We start from the raw sequence: 18,450 nt of genomic DNA, 5'->3' as shown, positions 1-18,450 counted from the left end.
AGAACCTGTACCCTTCAGACCATTTCAAATGAGTTGTAATTTTTTTTATTGAGGGACAATTGAGCTTTTTTATTGAGGGACAAAGCTAATATATTAGCTTCAGGTGTACAACATTAATCTTTGATGCTTGTATACATTGCAGCAATGATCATCATGGTAAATCTAGTTACCATCCATCACCATACAGAGTTAAATTTTTTTTTTCATGTGATGAGAACTTTGAAGATATAGTCTCTTAGTAACTTTTAAATATGCAGTAAGTATTATTACCTATAGTCACCATGCTGCACATTACATACCCATGACTAATTTATTTTATAACTGGAAGTGTGTACCTTTTGACCCCCTTCCATCATTTCACCCATTTCCCACCTACCTTCTTCCCTGGTGACTACCAATCCGTTTTCTGTGTTTATGAGCTTGGCTCTTTTGTTTGTTTAGTTGGTGTGGTTTGGTTTCTGATTGTATTGGTCATAGGTGTGTATCACAGTGATGTAGAGGTTATGTGCCTTGAAGACCAACATCATGGCCATGTCTGCAATTGTTTCAGCTCATCATACATGGAAACAGAGGAAGGAGCAACTATATGATTTATTTCAGTGCCGTACCCATAATTCTGTCCTTTCACTGTTGATAAGCCCCCTTGATTTGATAGTTGGGAGCCTGACACTTTTATTCTACTCAGTGGAACTTTAACTTAAGGCCTTTCCCCCTGTTATAAGTTATTTATTTTTATTTAATCTGAAAGTAAGCCTGAAAGGGTAGAGGAAAGAAGGTGTAGGGAGGCTTGAGGGCCTGAGGTAAGAGGTTAGTGCTGCTAGGAGTAAGGGATGAAGTAAAGAAGAGAAAGCTGGGGCGTAAATACCTTACTGCTTGTTTAAATTTTTTAAAGTTTATTTACTTTGAGAGAGAGAGAGAGCAAGAACACAGGTGGAGGAGGGGCAGAGAGAGAGAGAGGAAGAGAGAGAATCCCAAGCAGGCTCTGTGCTGTCAGCACAGAGTCTGACTCAGGACTCGAATTCACAAACGGTGAGATCATAGCCTAGCTGAAATCAAGAGTCAGTCACTCAACCAACTGAGCCACCCAGGTGTCCCTTACTGCTGATTTTAAAACACTATGTGAGTCTATCTTCTCCTAAAATTGTCTTTGTAGTCTGGCAAACTTTATCCCTTCTTGCTGCCACAATAAAAAAAAAGTTTCTGTAAGCTAGCCCAGCAAGATCTGTCTCTAAAAGTATAGATTATGTCTTTTAAAGGAAGAAGAAAAAAAGACCATTTTATTGTAAGTGGCCTGAAAGTCTTAAATGCATTCAAAACTACCAATAATTAAACCTGAGTCTAACCTTCTACTGTTAGCTTTCATCAGTTTTGGTGTATCTGGGGCTACTTCAGAGATTTGATATGATTATTAATTATTTTCTTTCTGTTCCCTTTGGGTGCAAAGAGGATCTTAACCCTTTGACTCCCTCTGACCTTAGTTCCCTCCACATACAAAACTACACATGAAAAGAGTATTTCTCTAAAAGAAGTATTTGTAGAGGCGCCTGGGTGGCTCAGTTGGCTAAGTGTCTGACTCTTAATTTTGACTCAGCTCGTGATCTCAAGGTTGTGGGATCGAGCCCCACTACTGGCTCCATGTTGGGCGTGGAACCTGCTTAAGATTCTCTCCCTCTGCCACTCCTCTGCTCACGTGCACAAATGCTCTCTCTCTCAAAAGAAAAAAATAAAATAAAAATAAAAGAGTTGTTTTCACTGCTACAATCACATAAATAATAAAATGAAAAATTTAGTCAATTGTCCAGATAACTCATGTCAAGGTGCACCTTAACCTTTGAAATTATTAGAAAAATGCCATAGTTCTCTTCCAAGAATAGATAAGTTCTGGCGCCTTTTATAAAACTGTAATGCTCTTTATTCAAATTTACTATTTTTTAAAGTTTGTTTATTTATTCTGAGAGACAGAGAGAGAGGGAAAGAGAGACAGTCTGCACTGTCAGCATGGAGCCCAATGAGGGGGTTCAAACTCACAAATCCGAAATCATGACTCGAGCAGAAATCAAGAGTCAGACACTTAACCAACTGAGCCACCCAGGCGCCCCTCAAATTTACTATTTCTTGCCAAAAGATTTCATTTCTGGATTAAAAAAAATTATACAAATCACATGATAGATTAAATGTGATTTAAAAACTGAAATGTTGCCATGATAAATTGAATAATACGAAGAGAAAATTTGATTAATGTAAGAGAAAGGTCCAGTAGTTATCTTTTTGGAAACCAAGTATCTACTTAGTTGGTTTATTTTTCTTCTTTTCAGATCTACCAAAAAGTAACTTTTCAAGAGTGTTCTAAGAGAGTTCATCTCTGTGTATTTATCCCAGGAACATCATTATTTTCAAAAGCTGAATGTATTATAATTACTAAACAAAAGTACACACTGATTTTTGGCAATTATGTTCATTTTTAGACAGGATTCAAAATGGTTTACAAAAAACAATCTTCAGTTTTAATAATTGTAAAAAATGGGACTGCCAAGATTATCTCCCTCTGCTGCCACCTGTTGTTCTACCAAAGAAATGACTCACTTGTAATATTTTTCCTTTTACATAAATTGCTAATCAAAATCATTATTTCCAAAATTAAGATCAGGTTATCTTTATGATACTTTTTTCTACGGGGAATCTTTTTGTTGCTAACAGTTGGGGAAACAGGTTTTCAAGTACTCACGCATGACCATACTGAGATTTAGATTTTCCTCCTGGCACAGGCAGTAGACATTTGAGAAGGTTGAATAGACAAAAACAAAGAAAGTCTCTGATTCCTAAACAAGCTCATAATACCCCAAAGAGCTTGTAAACTAATCTGTTTAAAGTAAAAACATTTAACTCGATGATAGCACTCTTAGCCCTGGAAGCAAAATTTAAATTCAAAATCCCTCTACCCCACAATTGCTGTGTATTGGGCACACGTTCTAATATAACATTGTATATCAATTGCACTTCAATAATAAATTTTTGAAAATTAAAAACCTGGAAGTACAGACATGAACATATCATGGTTCCAGTCGTTGATCATTTCAGAATTTAAAAGAGAAGACAAATTACGTTGAGAAGGAAGTCCCTTGTTTATGTTGATACAGGATGTATTGTACAGGAAATTGTTGCATCAGGAAATCCAGCTAGGAGGCTGTGATAGCGATCCTGCTATGAGGTACCATCAGTAAAAAGGAGAGTGCTGGTGATGGGCATGGAGGAGACACAATGAAAGAGACAATTTGAAGACTGAGACCTAGTGACTAAAAGAGTTGGGATACAAGAGACCGTTTCAAGTTCAGAGAGAGGGAGGCTGGATGGCAGTGTTGGTTGGCAGGAATAAGAGGTTCTTTATCTGTATTTCACTTACCGGGATATCCATACAACTACTATAGCTATCTGAAATGTAAATCCAACAGACCACAATAATAACAAACAGAAATCATATGACAAACAGTGGAGCAATTCCAAAATAGATATGACAAGATATCTCAACTTAAGCTATTATATTCTATCCACATTTTTGTTATTTTGTCTCTGGCGAAGATGATACTAACTTTTATTTAGAAAAAAAAATGACTTAGTTAAAATTTTAATGCATGGTGTAGACAGGAAACAGGAAATTAGGATGAGGAACAAGGTGGGCGAAATAATTTCTGGAGGCAGACACACTGCAGCTTGTACGAGTCTGACAGCTTTCTAAATATCTTACACTTCAAATTTTAAAAATTTCACCTGACTCCATGTTTTAATGTTATACTCTTTCCCTTCTCAGAATCTCTCGGTGTTCACATTGGCCTTAGGACTGATGCTTTTAACCGGGAGAGTTCAGTTTGTGAATATCCTGATATGAGTTGGCAAGGAGTTTCCTAGGAAGAGTGCTGAGTGGACTCTGCTTCTCACTCAGGATAGTAAGCCCACTGCATGACAGCCAATCATGTTTCAACAACACTGACGGCAACAAAAATAATGCGAACACTTACATAGCACTAAGTAAGTGCCAAGCACTCTTTTGAGTACTTCGCATATATTCATTTACTGAATCCTCCCCATTACCCTATGAGGCAAATGCTTTCTCTGCGTCTGTTCTACAGATAAGGAATGGGGCACTGAGATCACACAGAGAATGAGAGGTGGATCTACAATGCAAATCCAGAAAATCTGGGGCTGAGCCTGTGTGCTTCCCACCGCACCACGGTACTCTACAGCCAGTGAAGAGTCTTTCCAAAGGGAGTAGAATTATATTAGTTTCAAAGTATTCAAAGTTTGCAAGCAGTAGACATGTAAAGCTAAAGATATGACATCGGGGCTGGTGCTTTGAGCTTCAAACCATCCTTTCGTTTATGGTGGAAACAGTTTACCCCATGGGTTATTTTCTCACAGTTGTCTTTACAGGTAGATATTTAATTCAATGAATTAATCTGTCTCTTCAGAAATGGACTATATACATCTGAAAACTAGTACTATATGTTATTTTTGCCAAATGACTCTTTTTTGCGGTAAGGCATTTTATTGAGCCCCCTCTTCTCTCCAACTTCTGAATTAACCTGTTACATTACTTGAGATGGATTTTTCATACACATTCTTATTATTAAATTACTCTTCATATATAAGGAGTACCATATAATAAGAATATAAGTGAAATACAAGGAATAAAAATTGGAACATAATAGTATACAGCATAAATAAATTCATTTTCCCTTCAGTTTTGTCCTTACTAGATTATCTAGATAACTGATCATTTTAAAGAGAAAAAATAACAGATTTTTTCTAAAAATAACAATTTACTAAAAAATAACAATTCTTCAATTTCTACTCATCTGAAGTATTGAGTTTTAATAGTGTGGTCTGTGAAAGACGGGGAGAGAAGACTGGAAAACAAAAACACAAAAACAAAAACAGAAACACAAAATCAAGCCAAACCAATATCAAAAAAGATAAAACCTCCCAATATTTATTAGAACATTTGTGTTATATCCACTCAACTAAAATAGTATATGAACTAAAACAGAGGGAGAAAAAAGAAATACAATCACACACACACACGCGCGTGCGCGCGCACACACACACACACACACACACACACACACACAAACTCACACTTGTATATCAGAAATATCCCTGATAGATTACTTGATAAAAATATCAAGTCACCAAGTCATATGTGCAGCATGATACTAATCTAGTAGAAATAAGCAAACCATTATGTATGAACACATGCTTGTATATATTCATATTTGTTTAAGCAAGAATAAAGATGAGAAAGAATGCATCCTGGGCTGTTAACATTTGTTATCACAAGGGGTGGCATTGGAGAAAGGGAATAGAGACATGAAGCAGGGGCAATAATTAGCTTTTCTTTGTGTAGTTTAGTATTTCATTTGCTACACCAAGAATACTTTATTTTTCAAAAATAAATATAATGTAAAAGAAGGTTTTAAATGGGAAAATATTGGGGCACCTGCGTGGCTTAGTCAGTTAAGTGTCCAACTCTTGGTTTCTGCTCAGGTCATGATCTCACGGTTTGTGGGTTCGAGCCCCACATCTGGCTCAGCTGTGACAGTGAGGAGCCTGCATTCTTCCTCTCTCTCTGCTCCTGCCTCACTTGCATTGTCTCTGTCTCTCTCACAATAAACAAAGTTTAAAAAAATTAAAAAACAGTAAAATGGGAAAATACCAAATAGCAACAAATACACGGTCTAATAGATATGTCTTTTCACACGTTTTTTCCTCGTCCCAGAAGCATTTAAGCACATACATAGGATTTACTTTATGTAAAAACTGAATCGTATTATATACTTTACAAATTGATTTTCACATAGAAGAATACAACATGTGCATCTGTATCACCAGGACAACAGACATAGCTCCAACACATTCTTTCAAATGGTCACATAATGTTCTATAGTTCTTCCACTGGTTAACATATAGTAGTAGGTTTATACTACTGAAGTTAATGCTGCAATGCAGCTCCTGTATATACACACACTTAGTTCTAAGGGATAAATACCAACGTGGCTTTCCAGGCATTAGTCATATACTTTTAATAAATTTTGCCATATTAAATCCCAAAGATTGCAGCAATTAATATTCTACCAACCCTAGATGTTATTATTCTTTTAAATTGTGGGCCAGTTTAATGTCTTAAAAAATGATATCTCCCTCTAGTTATAATCTGCACCTTTCTGACCACTTGTGTGATTAAACACCTTTTTATTTGCTCATTTTTCATTTTAATTCCTCTGGCAAATAGTTTTTTGAATTACTTCAGTTATTCTGTTTTTGCGTCCAGGTTTGTTCTTTGATTATTTTGAGGATTCTGGAGTCCTTGACTTCTGGAAAAGATGTCTTACATGTTAAATTTATATACAAAATTTTCTGGATTTTACTGTAATATTTCAGTTTTTTTTTTTAAGTTTACTTACTTATTTTGAGAGAGAGTGAGACAGAGACAGAATCCCAAGCAGGTTCCACACCCAGCACACAGCCTGATGTGGGGTTCAAACTCACAAACTGTGAGATCATGACCTGAGCCCAAATCAAGAGTTGTATGCCTAACTAACTGAGCCACTCAGGCACCCCTATAATATTTCAGTGTAAAAAAACATTTAAGTCATTTATTCATTTGCAGAGAAAGCCAATTTAGCTTACCCTTGCAAATTGATAGTAATTAGTTCTATTTATTGTGTTGGAGCATTAGGATGTCTAAAATAATTTTAATTAGCAATAAAGATACACTATTTCTCTTTTTTCATGATCCACTGGAATTGGTTACAGTATTTCACCATGCATAGTGTTTGCTATTGATTTTGGGTAACCTTTAACATGTTTAAGTAATTTATTTTTAAAGTTTTTATTAGGAATGAGTTTGCATTTTATCATATGCTTTCAGCATCTATTCCTATAATCATATATTTTTCCTTCTTTAATTTAATGGTTCAGTGAGTGACGTTGACAGATTTTCTGCTCTTGAATCACACCAATAATTTTAGTAGAAAACTCAGTTGTTAATCTTCTAACATGCTACTGGATTTGATTTGTTGATATTTGGAGTCATGACCTAGTATTCATTAGTGAAATTGGCCTACAGTGTTGTTTTTGCAGTATCTTAGTCAAGTTGTGGTATCAAGATTTTCCCAACTCTATAAAATGAGTTAGAGAAACTTCTATTTATTTTTAAATAATCTGTAATATTTTAAATACTATGGTGATCATCTTTAAACATCAGGTAGAAGCCAGCTGTTATGTCTAGGTTTGTTGCTTTTTAAATTAGTAGGTATTTGACTGATCTTTTGTATGATTAGTGGTTTACTCAAATTTTCTCCTTCTTAATGTCAAATTTGGGGGGTCTCCTTGTTTCCTCTGTGCTGCCCCATACCCTATACAGTAGACACTAGCCATAGGTAGCTATTTAAATTGAATGAAATTGAAAAAAATTAGTTCCCCAATCTTTTTTTAATTTTATTTTTTATTTTTTAATATTTGCATCCAAGTTACCATATAGTGCAATGATTTCCACAGTAGATTCCTTCGTGCCCCTTACCCACTTAGCCCATCCCCCCTCCAGTAACTCTCAGTTTATTCTCCATATTTATGAGTCTCTTCTGTTTTGTCCCCCTCCCTGTTTTTATGTTATTTTTGTTTCCCTTCCCTTATGTTCATCTGTTTTGTCTCTTAAAGTCCTCATACGAGTGAAGTCATGTGATTTTTGTCTTTCTCTGACTCACTAATTTCACTTAGCATAATACCTTCCAGTTCCATCCACATAGTTGCAAATGGCAAGATTTTATTCTTTTTGATTGCTGAGTAATACTCCATTGTATATATATACCACACCTTCTTTATCCATTCATCCCTCAATGGATATTTGGGTTCTTTCCACACTTTGGTTATTGTTGATAGTGCTGCTATAAACATGGGGGTGTATGTGTCCCTTTGAAATAGCACACCTGTATCCTTTGGATAAATACCTAGTAGTGCAATTAATTGCTGGGTCATAGGGTAGTTCTATTTTAGTTTTTTGAGGAACTTCCATACTGTTTTCCAGAGTGGCTGCAGCAGCGTGCTTTCCCACCAATAATGCAAAAAAGATCCTCTTTCTCCACATCCTTGCCAACATCTGTTGTTGCCTGAGTTGTTAATGTGAGCCATTCTGACAGGTGTAAGGTGGTATCTTATTGTGGTTTTGATTTGTATTTCCCTGATGATGAGTGATATTGAGCATTTTTTCATGCGTCAGTTGGCCCTCTGAATGTCTTCTTTGGAGAAGTGTCTATTCATGTCTTTTGCCCATTTCTTCACTGGATTATTTGTTTTTTGGGTGTTGAGTTTGATAAGTTCTTTATGGATTTTTGATACTAACCCTTTATCTGATATGTCATTTGCAAATATCTTCTCCCACTCTGTTGGTTGCCTTTTAGTTTTGCTGATTGTTTCCTTCACTGTGCAGAAGCTTTTTATTTTGATGAGGTCCCAGTAGTTCATTTTTGCTTTTGTTTCCCTTGCCTCCGGAGACGTGTGGAGTAAGAAGTTGCTGTGGCCAAGATCAAAGAAGTTTTTGCCTGCTTTCTCCTTGAGGATTTTGATGGCTTCCTGTCTTACATTGAGGTCTTTCATCCATTTTGAGTTTATTTTTGTGTATGGTGTAAGAAAGTGGTCCAGGTTCATTCTTCTGCCTGTTGTTGTCCAGTTTTCCCAGCATCACTTGCTGAATAGACTGTCTTTATTCCATTGGATATTCTTTCCTGCTGTGTCAAAGATTAGTTGGCCATATATTTGTGGGTCCATTTCTGGGTTCTCTATTTTGTTCCATTGTTCTGAGTGTCTGTTCTTGTGCCAGTACCATACTGTCTTGATGATTACAGCTTTGTAGTATAGCTTGAAGTCTGGGATTGTGATGCCTCCTGCTTTGGTTTTCTTTTTCAAGATTGCTTTGGCTATTTGGGGTCTTTTCTGGTTCCATAAAAATTTTAGGATTATTTGTTCTAGCTCTGTGAAGAATGCTGGTGTTATTTTGATAGGGATTGCATTGAATATGTAGATTGCTTTGGGTAGTATCGACATTTTAACAATATTTGTTCTTCCTATCCAGGACCATGGAATCTTTTTCCATTTTTGGGGTATTCTTTAATTTCTTTCATAAGCTTTCTATACTTTTCAGTGTATAGATTTTTCACCTTTCTGGTTAGATTTATTCCTAGGTATTTTATGGATTTTTGTGCAACTGTAAATGGGATTGATTCCTTGATTTCTCTTTCTGTTGCTTCATTGTTGGTGTATAGGAATGCAACTGATTTCTGTGCATTGATTTTATATCCTGCAACTTTGCTGAATTCATGAATCAATTCTAGCAGTTTTTTTGGTGGAATCTTTTGGGTTTTCCATATAGAGTATCATGTCATCTGTGAAGAGTGAAAGTTTGACCTCCTCCTGGCCGATTTGGATGCCTTTTATTTCTTTGTGTTGTCTGATTGCCGAGGCTAAGACTTCCAATACTATGTTGAATAACAGTGGCGAGAGTGGACATCCCTGTCTTGTTCCTGACCTTAGGGGGAAAGCTAGTTCTCCAATCTTACCAGCCACATTTTACGTGCTCTACAGCTACATGTAGCTAGTGGCTATCATGTGGGATGACGCAGAGAGAGAACATTCTCACCCCTGCATTAGTATTAGGCACCACTGGTACCATTGCTCTGGCTACTTCAATATGTTGCTATGAAGTCACGTGGTATATTGTGATTCTTTTCATTGCTGCCTTATCTACAGTTATATTCCTTCATATTGCTTTCTTAAAATTTTTTATTTCCTCATTCAGGTTTTTTATCTATTTAATTCATCTCCAAAGAATTAGGTTTTGCTTTTATTATTCTTTTAATATTTTGTTTTCTATTTTAATTATTTCTCACTACTTACAGTATTTATTATGATTGATTCCTTGTGATTTTGTTTTTCCTTCCATTTTCTTAGATTAAACATTTTACTTATTTTCAGTATTTCTTCATATTTACTTTGGTGATGTAACATGGGTTTTATTTCTTAAATCTTACTTAAGTTACTGTTTTTTTCATCGTTTTTTCTTTTTTCTTTTGCTTTTCCTTTTCTTGCCTTTGTCTTGGCAAATTTCTCTTTTTGTTCCTCTTTATTCTTATTCATTATAGAGTTCGATTCCAGTCTTTAACAATCAAAATTAAACATGTATTTTTTCTAATATTTTAAGAGTGTTAAATAATAACTATACTCTCTTCCTACAAGGTTTTCCTTGCTGTCTCTTCTACACTTCACACAAACATGAAACCTTTAGAAAATATTTTATTTCCTACTTCCTTCCATGCTTGGTTCAAATCCTTAGTTAAAACAATTAAGAATTTTTAGTCTCATGTTATTGTGAGACTGTCTCTTAAATTATATTTTCTTTTTCAATAATTATTTTTCTCAGTCTTATTGAGAAATAATTGACATACATCACTGTATAAGTTTAAGGTTTACAGCATGATGGTTTGCTTTACATCTTCAATAATTGTTTTAGAATGCATTTTACAAAATTCTGATCCTTCTGGCATCATCGAGACTTAACTCTTAATGAAAGATGATTTGAGAAGTGTGTCTTTCTTCTGTAATTTTCTCTCTGGAAGTTGTAAGATTTTTCTCTCTTCTTCCATTTCAGAAACATTGCCATGATCTGTCTAGACGTGAGTGTGGGTGTATGCGTGTGTTTATTAATACTGCCTATGGCATGGTGAACCCTTGATCTGAATATTCTACAATTCACGGTAGATTTCTTTTTTTAAAAAAAGTTTTTTTTCTAATAATTCATCTCCCATCTATACTTCACTGTCCTTTTGGGCATTCTTGTTACATTAGATCTTCTGGGTCTGTTCTGTGTGGCTCATGGCCTCTCACTCATAAATTCCAATTCTGTGAAACTTAATTTTTTTGTAACATATCTCTCTTAATCTTTGAGAACCCTAAATGGCTAATTAGCATACATCTTTCTTTTTTTCTTTTTGTTTTTAAATGTAAGTTTTAAAAAAGCAGAACCACATTTGTTAATTCTAGAAAGTCTTTTTGGAGCTCTAATTCTATTTCCTGAAGACTCTTGTTACTTTTTGTCTGAAGATTTTGTTCATCTCTTCTATTACTTCTGTTTCAATGAAAGCTACCAGTTTTTTGGGTTTTTTTTTTCCCAACATGATTTTCCAGTCTTAAGTGAATAAGTACCTTATACAAATTCTATTTCTTATTATTGTTTACCTGTAGATGTATTTCCCCTAAGTGTTATGGGTCAGGCTGCTGGCTTCTTTATAGGTAAGGAAAATAGGGCTGTTTCTTTCCTGGGGCAAGGACTATGAATGTTGTGCCTCTGCTGACCACTGGGAAGGGTCTGCCCCAGCCTCTTAGGGTGTGTGCTACAGTTCTCTCCTGTCCAGCAGCCAGCCGAGGGGCTCTTTCACCCATTGGCATATTGTCCCTCCAATCTGCTATTGTCCGTGGGCTAGTGGTTTGCAAAGACCCACAGGCAGCAAGTGGTCAGAAACATCTTCTGAAGCCTTGAAGAATCCTGCCAGCATGCCCCTATGGAGTCATAGAGAGAGAACTGAGAGAGAAAAGAAGCAAGTTAAAAAAAATGTTTTGAGATGTGGATTCTATTTGGAAAACAGATAACTTGCACCGTTCAGTAAAAATATTTAACTGCAAAAGTTGTCGATAGCTCTCCAAGTCATATAGCTTCAAAATTTATGAAACACATAAAAGTATCATTTTACTGTGCTCTAAGCAATTCAACCTTCAACTTGTAAAAACTTTGTTTCCTGATGTGCAAAATAAGTCTGGTAAATTCTTCAAAAAAAGGGTTTGGAACAACCTCTGATGTGATTATGTGAGAACATTCATAATTTCAGTTATTTTCTAGGCATGGTTCAAGAGATCTACATTGGATTCAGCATATCTATTCACCATTTGTGGCCCCTGAATAAGTCATTTAACCTCTCATCTAAAATACACACAATATGAACAGGATATTTGACAATTAACTGAGCTGACCCATGACCTATAAAACATACTCTTCAAAACAACCTGAGAAACTTTTTTAAGGCACCTGGGTGGCTCATTTGGTTCAGTGTCCAACTCTTGGTTTCGGCTCAGGTCATGATCTCACGATTTTGTGGGTTCAAGCCCCACATCAGGCTCTTTGCTGACAGTGCGGAGCCTGCTTGGGATTCTATCTCTCTGCCCCTCCCCCACTCATGTCTTTCTCAAATAATGAATAAATAAACTAAAAACATGTTTTAAGAAAAGAAACGTTTTTTTACTTCAGCTAAATTGAAAATCACAAGCTCTCATTGTCTTTGACATTTTGTTTTGTGAATACCAAAACCTAGGATGCTAAATCTGTGAATACCAAGAGTCCATGCTATAGTGCTGGTCTCATTTTGAATTTTCAGCCTGTGCATGTGAAGCATGTGTGTACATACATATGCATACAATGGGGCCATGTGAGAAAGTGATACTAAGCACTGGACCTTTTCAATAAGACTTTGCATAAGGTCTATGGTGAGCCAAGAAAACATTATGGAAACCCTACAGAGTAAAAACTCAGATTTAGGGAGCACCAATTCAAGCTCGCTTCTGTAGAAAAACAGTACTGGATGCAGGATACCAGAGACAGATGGAAGCTAGGGTAAGGTTTAAAGAAATTGTAGATTCATAATCTATAAAGCCAGAATGTTTTCCATCAGATTTTTTTTCCCTGAGATTCTCTATTAGCAGTTCCTCTCTGCCTTTGAGTGATTTATTAGAACTACTTGAATTTCCTCCTAGCTGTCACAGTTGAGCAGACTAATAGGCCTTTGGGAGGTTAACTATGTCCCATTACATTTATTGCTTTTTTTATCCAATTAGGATAGATCTGGAACAGACATTTGCATAGATTGCAGCAGGTGACAATCATGTACTTAAAAAGGAGGAGTGTGTGTGTATGTGTGTGTGTGTGTGTGTGTGTGTGTGTGTGTGTGTGTGAGAATGAGTTTGGACCTTTGTTGAATACCTTGCTAGAGATTTGGAAAACAGTATGTGTTATCCCTTACCGACCTTTACAAGCAAACCCTTTGATTTTTCATACACATACAAAAAAATGCGAATGATGCTCCTTGCTCATCTCTACACTGCTGCCTTTCCAATGGGAGGCTGAGGCCTTCCTTTACTGGCCTTAGCTTTTCTATCCTATGGTGAATAAAAGCTGCAACCCTTTGTAGTTCTAGCCACATCATATATTTCCTGCTCAGCAGGAGCATCAAGAAATATGCCTCTCTCAGTTCTTGCCTCCTAATGCTATGCTGTGGCACACACAGAGAAGTCACAGCCTGGCCTCTGACCTGATCAGTTACCACAGGTTGGTTTTCTCGTGTCTGCATCACTGCCGTTTGAAAAAAAAAAGATGGGGGGGCATAGAGGGGGGATTGTTTGCTTTGTAAGAATCCATATTTTTGAGAAATCAATTTTATTAACACCTTCTCATTATTATATTCACCATCACAACAAATCTGTCATATCTAACCATTTAGAATCAAGGCGCTTTGTGTATTCTGTCTGCCTCCCTCACACACACCGCCTCACATACACTCTTATTTCTGAGAAATTAGATCTTTGTCCGTTGCCTGGCAACTTAATTTTATCCCGAAAGAAGCCCAAGTAATTGGACCAGGATATTTCTCAGCGGGGCTGCATTTATGTTTCTAAATATTGCATGTTCATTGCCAATTTCTCAATACATTGCCTGCACATCTATGCTGGAAAAAGGGAGAGATTTGGTGTTGAATAGAATATTCCTTTGTCATTTTCTTATGTGTGATTATATCACTAACACACTTCTTCAGCCTGGGATGCTTTCAGTCCTTGCACACCACCCATTAATCAGCAGTCATGTGTTGAATCTTCTTTAAGTCCTTCTAACAAAATATGACAGATGATAAATATTTTTTGTGAAATGACTAAGTATTGTGTATGTTGATTCTAGTCAGCACTGATTTACATTGAAGTCAGTGCTGACAGCTTTTGATTTATAATTTCATTTATCTCTTCCTTTGATCTGTCAGCAAAGCCTCCTGGCAATCAGCTGAAAAGTGAAGTTCTTTTTGTCTGTTAATTACTTTGTTTACACAAGACTAAAATACTAGTTTAGCTGCTTGTTTTGTCACAGTTAAATGATGCAAATTTTAGCAAGAATTTAATTTTGGGGCAGTTGCAGTGAACAATGAAGTTAACTTATGATTAAGGTAAAGATGTTTTAAAAAATAAATATGCAGATTTATCTGGTTTGCTATAATGATTGGAAGGAAAGATGGTGGCATTTTCTTGAGACTCAGAAAAAATGATATCATCTTTTTTACAGAAATGGCAGCTTAGGCTGTCTCATATTGCAATAGAAGGAAGTGACATTGCAGTTCAAACCTGGATTTCACTCCCTGCTGTGTCACAAGGCTGTATAACTGCTGACTTTTAAAGAAACTGTATTGCTTTTCACTGTTATCAGTTTAAAGAAAATCTATTTTAATAGATCCCTGTTATTATTCATATATTTTGACTTATTGAGTCCATCTTTTGTGGCTAATAATAATTTGAAACCAAAAGGATTTTGTATGTAGGGAGGAGTAGACCTAGCTATGAAATACACAGTGGGGTATGTGTGATCCAATGAACAGATGTGTCTGGAAGTGATGTTTACATCTCATTCTGAGTTACCTGGACAATGTGTAGCCAGGAGCGGGTTGTGGCTGAGAAGTCCCCTCCTCCTGGCTAGAAAGGTTGCATCTGAACTGAACTCACCACAGAATTGGAGAAAACACTGAACCTCCCATGAACTCCATGTTCTTCTACTGTTAGGCAGATGGCTTTTCAAGCCAACTCCTCTGGCAATGAATCCCAGACTAGTTGGAGCTGAATTCTTTGCTCATCCACATTTACCTTATAGGAAGGAAGACTAACAAAGAGGATGGGATTCTTCTGCTCAAAGGCATACCATGTCTCCAGCAGTGCTTGGGTCCTATTCCCCTCTCTGTGGGTTGATGGAAGGAATGAGAGGCTGAGCCCTGGGCATATAATCTTCCCCAATACAGCTCATTATTTAATCCATACCATGTGACATAGTAGGATTCACCTTCTTGCCCAGTAGTGGTTTTCCCAATCTATTTCCTTCCTCTCTTATCTTCCAGGCCTCATCCATTCTGTGTTTAGCTCTTGGGCAGCCAAGGAAGTTTGTGTTGCTGGACACGAAGAATATTTCCAGGCCTTGCAGGAGTCTCTAATAACCAGGGATCCAAGCTGCTTAATTTCTATGTTGCTGTAGACTATCAAGGCCAGAGTTTTTACTTTTCTCTCCATCTTCTGCTCCCAAATTCTACTTTTCTTTTTCTCCATAGGGACAGTTGACAAAAAGTACTTTAAAAAAATATACTAAGTACTATGGCAGAAATATATAATAGATGTATTTCCCCCTATACCGCTCATTATCATCACCTAAAATTCCTGGAACTTACATATAAAACAATATATACTATTAAAAATGGAGAGAAAAAGGCAGAGACAAGCTAGAAACTACAGTACCTAAGGAACAGGATGGTGGAGAGTTTCCTTTTTTTTTTTTTTTTTTTGCCATATACATCCTGAACTGGAGAAGCCAGCTACTCATCAATGCTAACAAAAACAAAAGAAAACACTAGAAAAAAAGCTTTGTCTATCTAGCCAACGACCAAGAAAGTGAAAAGACAGAAAAAAAATCGAAACTGTATTGTTCCAACCAAAGACCACACAATAATTTGTGGCCCTAATTCAACCTACACCAGCAAAAGCTGAGTGAGGAGTATAGACTTTTACCCTCACCCTATGGAACAAAACACTCTTCTTGCTATGTTGGTGTCAAAAAATACCAAGGGGGTCTTTCATTCCTACCAGGCAGCAATGGGCTCCCTGGATCCCAGTGTTAGCGGAGATATGGACTTCCATTCCCACACGACAGTAATGAGACATCCTTCTCTGTAGTCGCTGGGATAATGTCAGAGGAAGCCTTGTAACTAGTCAGGGTCTCCAATGTCCAGTGATAATGCAGCCAGATGACACAACACCACTGGAGGCCACATAGGGAGTAGTAACAAGGCAGTCTACCTCTCCTACTTCCATGGTGGTATCAGTAGAGGCCTAGTTGGTGATGTGGAGCCAGTGAGACATTTTCAGTGAAAAAGGGTGGTTCTGTTATAGCATGGAGACAGGACCGTGGGCTGAAAGAGCCGCACTGGGATTGTGAGGAGTGACTGATTCTATACTTTTTAGTCAGCAGGGGTTAGAGATAGTATAAGTCTCCACAGAATTTGTGCACGTTAAAAGTAAGGTCTCTAAGACCGTGGAAAGTTGGCTATTGTCACGATAAGGTTACCCTTTATTCTGTAGTAAAACATTAGTCACGAGACCCTTTAGGAATGTCATGTCCTGTATATCTACATGTTCTAAGATTCTTCATTTTTGGTTAAATTTCTCTTGCTTTGTTCTCCTTATTGGTAGGGAACCTGAATCCCACCCCTGCCCACAGTAACAGGTTACCCCTCCCCACCTTCCAGGTGTCACTGGGGGTCAAGCGGGGAACCTGAAGTTCCTCCCCCATCTAGCAGTTAGGTCGAAGTGCCCCATTTTCTCACTGGTGTGGTGTCAGGAAAGGTCTACTGAAACAGCAGAGCCTCATAACATACTATTTCAAATGTTCATGGGTTCTTGAAAATCAGCCATCATACCCAGAGCCAGGGCTATCTCAATTTGAAGGAGAAAAGTCCATCCACAGATGCCAATACCAAGATAAAAGAGAGGTTATCATTAACAGGCAAGGATTTTTAATCAGCCATTGTAAAAATGCTTTATTAAAAAATTGTGAAGAGGCTTGGGTTGCCTGCCTGGCTCAGTTGGAAGACCATGGGACCCCTGATTTTAGGGTCATAAGTTCGAGTCCCACATGGGGTGTAGAGATTACTTAAATAAATAAAACCTTAAAAAAATTATGCTTGAAACAAATGAAAAGACAGACAGTCTCAATAAAGATATAGGATATAAGATATAGGATATGTAGGATATAGAGAGAATCAAACGGAAATCTCAGAACTTCAAAATAAAACAACCAAAAACCACCCTAAAACAAACCAAACACTAGCTGCTGGGTTCAACAGTAAAATGAAGAGGACAAGAGAAAAAAAGATAGAAGATAACCTGAAGGTACAGAAATAGAAATTACTTGATAGAGAAAGAGAAAGAAAATAAACTGAAACAAAAAGTAAACAGAACTTCAGGGGCCTTCAGGACTATAAGAGAAGATCTAACATTCACATCCTTGAAATCTTAAATGGAGAAAAGAATGAAAATGTGACTGAAAAAGTATTCAAAGAAATAATGGCTAAAAATTTCCCAATTTTGGCAAAATTCACAAAGGATTTAAGAGCTGAACAAACCAGGAAACAGACTAAATCCAAAGAAATCCATACCAACACAATTCATAATCAAACTTCTAAAAACTAAAGACAAAAAACCCCTTAAAAACAGCAAAAGAGAAACAATATCTTATCAATAAGGGAAACACTATTGAAATTACAGCACATTTCTCATCAGAAACCAAGGAAGTGGTATGATACTTTCCAAGTACAGAAACACTGGAACTGTCAACCTAGAATTCTGCATCTAACAAAAATTACTCTTCAAGAATGAAGGATAAATCAAGACATATTCCAATGAAGGACAACTAAGATAGTTGTCAGCAGGCATATACTAAAAAATAGATAAAGGAAGTTCTTTTAGCAGACAGAAAGTGAAAAAAGCAGGAATCTTGGAATATCAGAAAGAAAGAATAGTAGAGTAAAAATATGTGTAAAAACAATACACTTTCCTTCTTTTCTGGAGTTTTCTTAATTTTATTTGTCATTTGAAACAAAAGTTATAATACTGTCTGATGTAGTTTTCAATGTATAAAGAGGAAACCTTTAAGACACTTTTAGATAGTGGAGGGCATAAGGATGTAAATGGAAGTAAGTTTTCTAAATTTACTCATACTGGTAAAATGTCAATGCCGATAAACTGTGACCAAATGCTGGCAAGGACGTGAAGAAACTGAATCTCTCATGTATTGCCTATGGGAATATAAAATGGTGCAGTCACTCAGGAAAATGTTTTAGCAGTTTCTTATAAAACTATATGTGTACTTACCATATGACCCAATAATTTCACTCCTGGGTATTTATCCCAAAGAAATTAAAATTTATAGCCACATAAAAAACCTACATACCCAGGGTACTTGAGTGGCTCAGTCAGTTAAGTGTTGAACCCTTGATTTTGGCTCAGTTCATGATCTCACCATTCACAAGATCAAGCCCTGCATCCGGCTCTGCACTGACAGCA

The sequence above is a fragment of the Lynx canadensis genome, chromosome F2 (assembly GCF_007474595.2).
Source record: "Lynx canadensis isolate LIC74 chromosome F2, mLynCan4.pri.v2, whole genome shotgun sequence".
In the NCBI taxonomy this organism is placed as follows: Eukaryota; Metazoa; Chordata; class Mammalia; order Carnivora; family Felidae; genus Lynx; species Lynx canadensis.
Note: the sequence above shows the minus strand (reverse complement) of the source record.